This window comes from Plodia interpunctella, chromosome 25 (assembly GCF_027563975.2).
Source record: "Plodia interpunctella isolate USDA-ARS_2022_Savannah chromosome 25, ilPloInte3.2, whole genome shotgun sequence".
NCBI lineage: Eukaryota > Metazoa > Arthropoda > Insecta > Lepidoptera > Pyralidae > Plodia > Plodia interpunctella.
In genome coordinates, this window is record NC_071318.1 from 5,822,030 (window position 1) to 5,831,227 (window position 9,198).

The 9,198-nt window shown below is 32.9% G+C and overlaps 1 long non-coding RNA gene across 1 annotated transcript; it reads left to right on the plus strand.

Moving 5' to 3' along the window:
* The first annotated feature begins 947 nt into the window (after window positions 1–947).
* Window positions 948–2,605, plus strand: LOC128680758 (uncharacterized). The gene is made up of 2 exons (XR_008405896.1): window positions 948–1,415; window positions 1,728–2,605. It is a non-coding gene; the product is annotated as an uncharacterized LOC128680758 (long non-coding RNA).
* The last annotated feature ends 6,593 nt before the right edge of the window (window positions 2,606–9,198 follow it).

Consider the following 9,198-nt stretch of genomic DNA (forward strand, 5'->3'; position numbering starts at 1 on the left):
TGAAACAAATTATGTTAGACACATATCCTAGGAAATCTATATATTTCCTAAATAGCAATCGGAAATGTACAACATTTATTTAAGATATCAATGGGTATATTTAACTAAAGATAAAGTATTTTTTATGAGGTGGCCCATCAGAGCACACGCCATACCCGTGGCCTCACCTTCAACAGTCTGTTTGAGCTTTCACGAAAACTGCTTAGGAGGGACGAAACCAAACTATGTTAAAAGATACGCAATCCATACTATGTTAGCCAAGCAATGTTTTTCCAATACTTGATTACAATAACGACTATTATCAGAACTGGCAAAAACGAAGGGTGCTGCGGTATTGTACTTAAAACGATTCTTTTGACAGTTATAACATTACGTAATCTGTGGTTTAGCCATTACTGCACTTGTACATTGAATTTTCGTCAAATTAAATTGTTTGGTGTGGTTTCGTCGAAATTGGGTCAACATGATAAAACAAAGAATATGTATACTTAATATTAAGCAGGTGTGTTTAAATAATAGCACATTTTATATAACTTAATTATTGATTTCTTTGTTATGGTTTATGGTACAATTTAGAAATATGTTTGTGTGTATAATGGACACCGTATCAACATTGCTTCACAATTTAAAAAGGCGTTATATATGATAAACTGAAATTAAAAATAAAAACTTCAATTTTCTATCAAAAGTTCCCACAAATATCATCAAAATATCCCCGTGCTGTGGGAACGATCGATACTGCATTTTTTGCACCAAAAAAAAACATAGACAAAAATTCCAACCTTTAAGGGAAGTGACATAAATTAAACAAAAACAAAAAAGACTGGCTGGTTAGTAAATTAGAAGCGAAACATTCAATTTTGGAATCACCGTATAAACGGGAAGATGGTAGCGACCCCTGCTGAGAGCGCTGGAGTTTGCGCAAGTTTAAATTCAAACGTGGTGATTTGAAACATCATGTCATTGTGAATATACGTAAACAAAATATAAAAAATTTAATGGTTTTAGGAAAAATTAAAAATACGTCATTTACAATGAATGTATGCTTCTCTAAACAAATTAAATGTCTGTGAATGTGTGTACCTATACTTTAATAATAATTTAATCTATATCTATGAGACAATGTTAAGCTGAGTAAAATTAAAAAATAAAAACAAATCGCGAAATATCCGTTTCATTGTCACAGTTCCATTTATTTATTTATTTATTTACAAGATTTATCTCCAGTCCACATTTTAACCATAAAACGCCAACTCAATCAGGAGCTAAACTAATTAAGATACAGTTAAGCAGTAGCTGGCAAAAAACCTGGGGACTAAGACCACAAGCGGCGCACACAGCACGATACGAGCGGCCATGTTGATTATTGTCATGATGATTTTATGTCTTCATCGATGGTTTTACAACCTCATTAGGTGAGTGATTTTGATCTCGATTCTTGTTTGCAACTGTTCAAATAGGAATAGTTTAATTAACGGATATTGTAAATTGCGTATTTGTTATTTTATATGTAAATGTTTAATACTTTTCAAAATCATGTTCGGGTGGAATCTTGCAACTCAATTTCGAAGCAAATATCTTCAACCGAACTGAAATTTTGTACACAAGTTTCATTTGGATGACAATGTATTTCTTATGATGTGTATGACCTGATGGAGCAACCAAGGTCGGCTACGAACGAGGGAACTACTAAACGGTAAATCATTCATCGGTGATTAAATTTTCAGTTGGCAATATATGTGGTAAGCAAGACCTGATGGTGGACCAGGATAGGTTCTCAATGAAGGAACTCCACAAGTGCTTTCTGTACGGACATGATTTATTTGCCACGCGTTGAATCAAATAAACAAGTTTCTGACGTCGATTAGAGTTAGTATCAAAAATGAGATTTTTATAAAAAATATACGAAACTTTGAAAATACTCAAAAAAATTCTGAAACAGTAATAGGTAAGTACTTATACCTACTCTATATCGGCGAAAAAATATACTATGACCTCAACGATATCAATTACACTGCACCAGAATCAGCAATAGATAACTATAAATAAGAAATGGTATAAGAGCAAAGCATTCTTCCGCACAGCCATAAACGCCTGTGTCCGAATCTGAAAAAAAAAATGTGTCGCCAATCCCTATCTTTGGAGGCATCAACACTTCCAAATTCAAAAGACGCCGCCATCTTAGCGTCACAATTTATTAGCTCGAAGATTTACACACCATTTAACGGAAAAAAGATTGAGCAGTGAACTGATAAAAAAGACAATAGATTACCATGATTTTCGGTTTGGATTCCATGTTTCCGGATTCATTTACATTTTTATTTTTTTATCTACTAATTACTTAGATTATAAATTGTAACTAACATTAATTTCAGTATAGTAAATTCCAATGTCATTTATTTTTAATTGAAAAAAAAAACAAAAATAAAAAGCCAGTCCAGCCAGTCATAATAATATGATGTTTGTTACCAGAAATAAGACTTTTTTTGCCAAATTATAGATTTAAATAAAATCACTAGTTAGATACTATGTTTTGTTAGATACATTATGTAAATTATTGAAATAGTCAAGACAATATGCCAATAAATCAAATTAACTTATTTTACTCATATTTTTTCATTCGTTCATGCAACGATATTAAATAGTGAGATACGTTATCAATTTAACAACAAATCATTTGATGCAATAGTCCAATGGACGATCCAATTATGAAAAAATTAAAAATTGAGTCAGATAAGTTTAAATTACAACAAATAAACCATTTTAACCTGCGGTTAACGTTATCAGCGGAATTAATCAGGACGATTAGATATCGAGGGTCGCTAACGAGACGTTTAGGGTAGTTTTGGGGATGAACGGACCGACATTTTAGTTTTATTACAATGGTACACCTGTATTTGAACAATTCGGATGTTAAACGCGTCAATATTTTTTTCACTCTTGTTACACTTTTCTTGTTTGGGACAAACTCGAAAGAATTTGACATACCTACAAAATATCTGTCAACATAAATACTCAAAGAGCTAATAAGTAGATGGATATATATAGATAGATGGTTAATTTATTTATTGATTTAAAAAAAATACGATCGCGCAGAATCGAAACAAAATAGATAAACAATTTGTTTGACCGTCGCAAATCTACTGGACGGATTGTTACGAAATTTGGTACACGGGTAGAATATAACATGGAATAATTGCGGGATAAAAAGTACCCACTTTTTATCCCGCAAATCGCAAATACAAGTTAATTCATAGCTCGATTGTGGGTTGCTTGTGGAGCGAGCGGATATGTCCGAGACACATTTTTACAACCACAAATAAATATAACAAAACAAAAATTATTTCAAACACAAGCAAAAACAATATTAGCTCTAAATGACATAGGGTGCTTTCATTTCAATACTCACCATGGAAGCGAAACCCTGTAACACAGCTAGCACTGAGGTAATATATTATACATATGAACATACAGTTTGCGGCAAGTATCTTGAACAAAGATTCGCGCATTTTTATTTCATTGGATTAGAGTTCAAAATAGCAGAATCAGACTTCTGCGAATGCTCATGTTGTTTGCCGTCATCAATGCCTCAGTATGTATGTATTTATTACCAAAATGATAATCCAGTCCATAACAAATAGATTAGTTTATCAAAACTTATTCGAAGGTTACCGTTCGTGTCATGCGGCTAACATTTGAAGTGTGCACCTGTAGAGTTCCCAACGCGACTTTAAATTGTTTTAGACCCGGTAATAGATATTTTTAATTATATAATTTTTTTTTGACGTGACAACGTCTTAAATTAGGTTGCGGCTGGGAGTCACTTATGAAAAAGTGTAACGCCCGGTAACGTTACGATGAGTCACCGAACGAGAGAGAGGTCCGCCGAATGCCTTGCGTCTCTCTCCCACTCAACTATGATCGGTCTGCCGCGCGCGTAAAAAGACGTTGTCACGTAAAATCTTCGCCCGTAAAACCGACTTTACAGGCAACCATTTTTTTTATTTTGCCCTTTCGCTCGATATGTACAGTAACTACATTTGTTTTTTTATAAAAATAAAAGTAAATTCGAGACTTGCCTTCTTCTTCTTCTTGACCTTATCCCACTCATGTGGGGTCGGCACAGTATGTAAGTTCCTTCCATTTCGTGCTGTTATTCGCCATGTCCATTGATACTCCTTTCCTGTTCATAATATCCTTGACACACTCCATCCATTTCTTCTTAGGTCTTCCTCTATTCCTGGAACCCTTTACTTCCATCTTTAAATTCGAGACTTGTCTTATATATATATCACTAAAGTATAAACACTCTATGTAAACAGCATACTGAAAAGCTCAACTAGGTATTAGTAATACTATCACATACATGACATTTTTAATAATGATGTAAATTCGTCCTCCTAATTTTTAATACATGTATAAGACCTATATTTGTTAATTGACGTCCTTGGAGAAAAGGCTGCGGTGAAGTTTATTGCGCCGCTTCTTCTTCACCTGCGCTTTGGAAGCCGGCAGTGGACTTAGTTTAAGTAATTTTTGACGTCAATAAGTGATGTATATTATCCTAAATTGAATAAAGAAATTTGAATTTGAATTTGAATTTGACTAAATAAATAGTCTTCTTTGCATGTTTTAATTACAAATTGGCTCAATTTTGGAAAGACATCGTGTCTACAAACAAATTGCTATGTTCTCTTTAACGGCATTCTAAAACTAAATACTAAAAGAAAAATTATATTGTAAATAGACATCTTCAGATGTAACTTTCAATTTTAAACTAGCGGCCCGTCCCGGCTTCGCTCGCGTAAAAGTATAATAAATTATACACTTAAACCTAACTCAGGAATCACACTAACTATTGGTGAAAACCGTACAAAAATCCTAATGCTAGTGGCCCGCCACGGCTTCGCTCGATTTAAATCATAAAAGAAAAGTAGTCTATGTTCTTTTGAAGGTTTCATCTATTTCTGTACCAAATTTCATCAAAATCGACGCAATAGTTTTTGAGATAAATCATTATACACACAAAAGTGTGGTTGTAATAATGTGTTTATGTTGAATTTTCCGACGGTAAGTACCTAAATGTATAGTCATTTCTGATTATACAAAACTCTATGGTTCTAATCGATTCACGGCCCGGGCGCGCGCCGTTTGCGCCCATTTCCTTTTGGAATAGCGCGATAGCAATCAGTTCCCGAAACACGCCGCCTCTATTAGGTTCATAATGTACGACGACTACTAATTCGAAATGTCCAAGTGTCAGAATGTTCAATTCTCGAATGCATTATAATATATTAATTGAAATTAACGTTCTCTATATTTATTAATACAACTTGACATTAGTATATTGGATTTAATAAATTCTAATTGTTTTTTAATAACTCAAGTAGTTATTATTGACAAATTATTTTTCAATAAATAATAATAAAAAATTTGGACGAATAAGCTAATTACATAATTTATATAAATTTGCATGTTATTTTTATAGCTAGACAGGCTTGTCCTTAAATACAATGTACCAGCTATGTATATCAAATAGTACCCTATTTAAGGCAAATGAATAATTTTGATTTTGATTTCATATATATAGACGACCTCGGTGGCGCATTGGTAAAGATCTTGCCACTGAACCGAGAGGTCCCGGGTTCGATCCCCAGTCGGGCCATGATGGAAAATGATCTTTTTCTGATTGACCCGGGTCTTGGATGTTAATCTATATATGTACTTGTTATAAAATATAGTATCGTTGAGTTAGTATCCCATAACACAAGTCTCGAACTTACTTTGGGGCTAGCTCAATCTGTGTGATTTGTCCTAATATATTTATTTATAAATTGACGTTCACTATCGAATTAGTATTTGCTGAAAGATGATGACGTTTAAATGACTATTACAACTCAACAAGAAAATTACTAAAAGATTCATCCAACTATTTATTAATGATGTCTACTTTGTTCCATTTCATTAATTTGGATTTATATTTTAAATATTTGTATATTTTGTAAACTTTCTATAACTACGTTTTGGGCTAAACTTCTCAACGTTTATTATCAAATTCAAATTAAAATCATTTATTAGACTTTCACAGGCACTTTTTCACGTCAATTTTTATATTAAATAGTTATTTCTCACAAACCACTGGCATTCCACAGTTAACCATTTTGACACCGTTACACATTTTGGTATTTGCACATTATGGACTACTGAACACCGCATCGCTATTAATTCTATTGCCAATAAACAGCCAGTGTAATACAATTTTGCTGTAAATCATTACATAATTGGTCCGTTGTTTGGGTAGGAATGTTTAATAACATGTTAATATGCCATTAAGCTATTATTTGAAGAATTTGGTTACTCACACATGTCGATATGCATCTTCTCAACTATTTTTTTTTACTAGTATTAGACATGCATGGCAATTTAGCTAGCTATCAAATGGATTTCAATAAAACTAAAAATAAGAATTTTCAGCTCTGATCTCACACTAGTTTTAAAATGTTTCTTTTTTCCAATAATTCTTCTTACTTTCAATTATAGCAGCAATGTACAAATTCAAATTCAAATTCAAAATTCTTTATTCAATTTAGGATGATATACATCACTTATTGACGTCAAAAATTACTTAAACTAAGTCTACTGCCGGCTTCCAAAGCGCAGGTGAAGAAGAAGCGGCGCAACAAACTTCACCGCAGCCTTTTCTCCAAGGACGTCAATTAACAAATATAGGTCTTATACATATATTAAAAATTAAAAAAAGTTGTGTACATCATTGAATAATATTGTGTTTTAAATTGTCATTTCCTTATTTTATTAGTTGAACTTGAGCCTTAGATAATAAAGAAATCTTGTCAATAAACTGATATTACCTGATGCTCAATTGGGTTGATTAATACATCGAATAAGTACTAAATTAAATAAACTTAATGTATCTAGCAATGTAATAGCTAGCAATTATTTTTGTTGTAACCTTCTGCTAAGAAATTTACGTTAGGCGCTTTGTTATAATAGTTTCACTCAAGGAATTTCTAAGAAACTTTTCTGCTATAGATTTATAAAATATCCAAAGTGATTCTATTATGTGATGTGTGAAGGTTTTTGTCTAAACTAGCAGAAGCAGGTACATAATTAATAAATAAATATAAATAAATATATTAGGACAAATCACACAGATTGAACTAGCCCCAAAGTAAGTTCGATACTTGTGTTATGGGATACTAACTCAACGATACTATATTTTATAATAAATACATATATAGATAAACATCCAAAACCCGAGCCAATCAGAAAAAGATCATTTTCCATAATGACCCGACCGGGGATCGAACCCGGGACCTCTCTGATTGTCAAACAAGTTGGTTGAGGTTGGCATTGGTACGTTATCAAAATCCCACTTTAGTCAAAAAAATCTGATCTAGACCTCTCTCCTAACTAAGTATAGTTAAATGATCTAGCACACAACTAAAATAAATGAGGATATATCTAAGCAGAAAATCATTTAGTAAAACTAATTTTGTTTCTTTCAAACATTCCATAATATTTTTTGTACACGAAGAACTGAATTCTTGAATAAACAAACAACAAAATGAACCAAAATTTTGGAAGAGTTAAAGATTTCAATTTTTCTACACGACTAATTGATTCGTATCAACTACTTCATATAGATAAAATCTTAGACGCTCCAAACATTTGTTGGATCTAAAGAATTTCTCGCTCTTACGATTTCATTTGGTTTTATTTTTGAACAGGTGCTAAGCCCTAGTTTGTTTTCGTATTTGGGTCACTGAGACAGCTTTTTTTTATTATGGAGTTTTTATTTTTTTAATGGAATAAGGTGACAAATGAACCAGCAAATGAGATGGTAAGTGATCACCGCTACAATACCATGTGCGGCGCTAGGGGTTTAGGTCCAGCACCAGTAATATCATATTTCTAGTGACGAAAAATTTGTGGGTTATTCTTTAAGTCCTTCAAGAAAGAAAGCTTAAATCAAATCAGAATACAAAATGTGTGTATACATTTGGTTAAATCCTATTTATTAGCGTACCGACTACGATAAAGAATCGCCTACTATAAAATGCTTAGCAGAAATTCATACAGACAACATTGCTATCGAACTTAACTGTGGCGCGATAGATGTTCTCACACTATTGGACATAATCCAAACAGTAATGAATACAATTCTGCCAGGCAGAACTGGTCCAGGCAGAACTCAAATGAACTCAAATACTCAAATGCTGGCTTGTCGTCAATTATGATATGTGTGCAATTGACCCGACAACAGAAGTTAAGAACGATTCTCCAAGAATCAGAAAGAAAGCGGCGAATTTTTGGTTATGACGCTTTGTGACTGCGAAGGAAACCAAACCCATGAAAAAATTCGTGCATATTGATTGATGTATAATAATTGTATAAGTCATTGTGGCGTCAGTTTTTGTATCAGTTACACAATGATCTCGTAACACATGGAAGTCGAGATTTAACTGACGCCGCCCGCCGGGTATAGGCCGATTCTAAAGCTGACCATTCAGTTTGCGACACGAGCGATCAGATTGTTATTAAATGCCAGTTTTATTAAGATTTGTTTTCGACTTATTTCTCACAGATCAACATCTGCTTAAATATACCACTGACAGGAAAAATCATAATTTATTGGTGTCAAATAAAAAATATACTTACGTACATGGCACGTATAAAAAAAAGATATTTTATACGTCCCCATGCTTACGTATTGTTGTAGATTAATTCATAAAAATAATTCTATTGTGCTATCACAATCTGTGTGAACCGCGTGTGAACATGCGGAGATGAGAAAAAAAGTTGTAGGTATCCTAATAGACAAACTCTTACGGTAGAAAATTTTATCGAGAATAATTAATTTATAACGAAAAACTATATGAACATTACATTCAAAGTAAGTATTAATTGACTGAATATAATTTAACATTAACAATTACACACTCGATGTGAATGAATGAATCAATACTTGGCCTCAACCAACACCAGTAAATTTCAAATGATGTATTCAATGCTAACAAATACAAAATAACACTAATAAAAATTCTAAAGAAATCCCATGAGAAATGTCATACACGCTGCCTGCATACCCGCATTGGAAGCATATCCTAGCCTGTGCGAAAAAATAAATAGCTACATATCTCTATATACCCTCTTGTAGTAAAAATCATGGAGAGATTT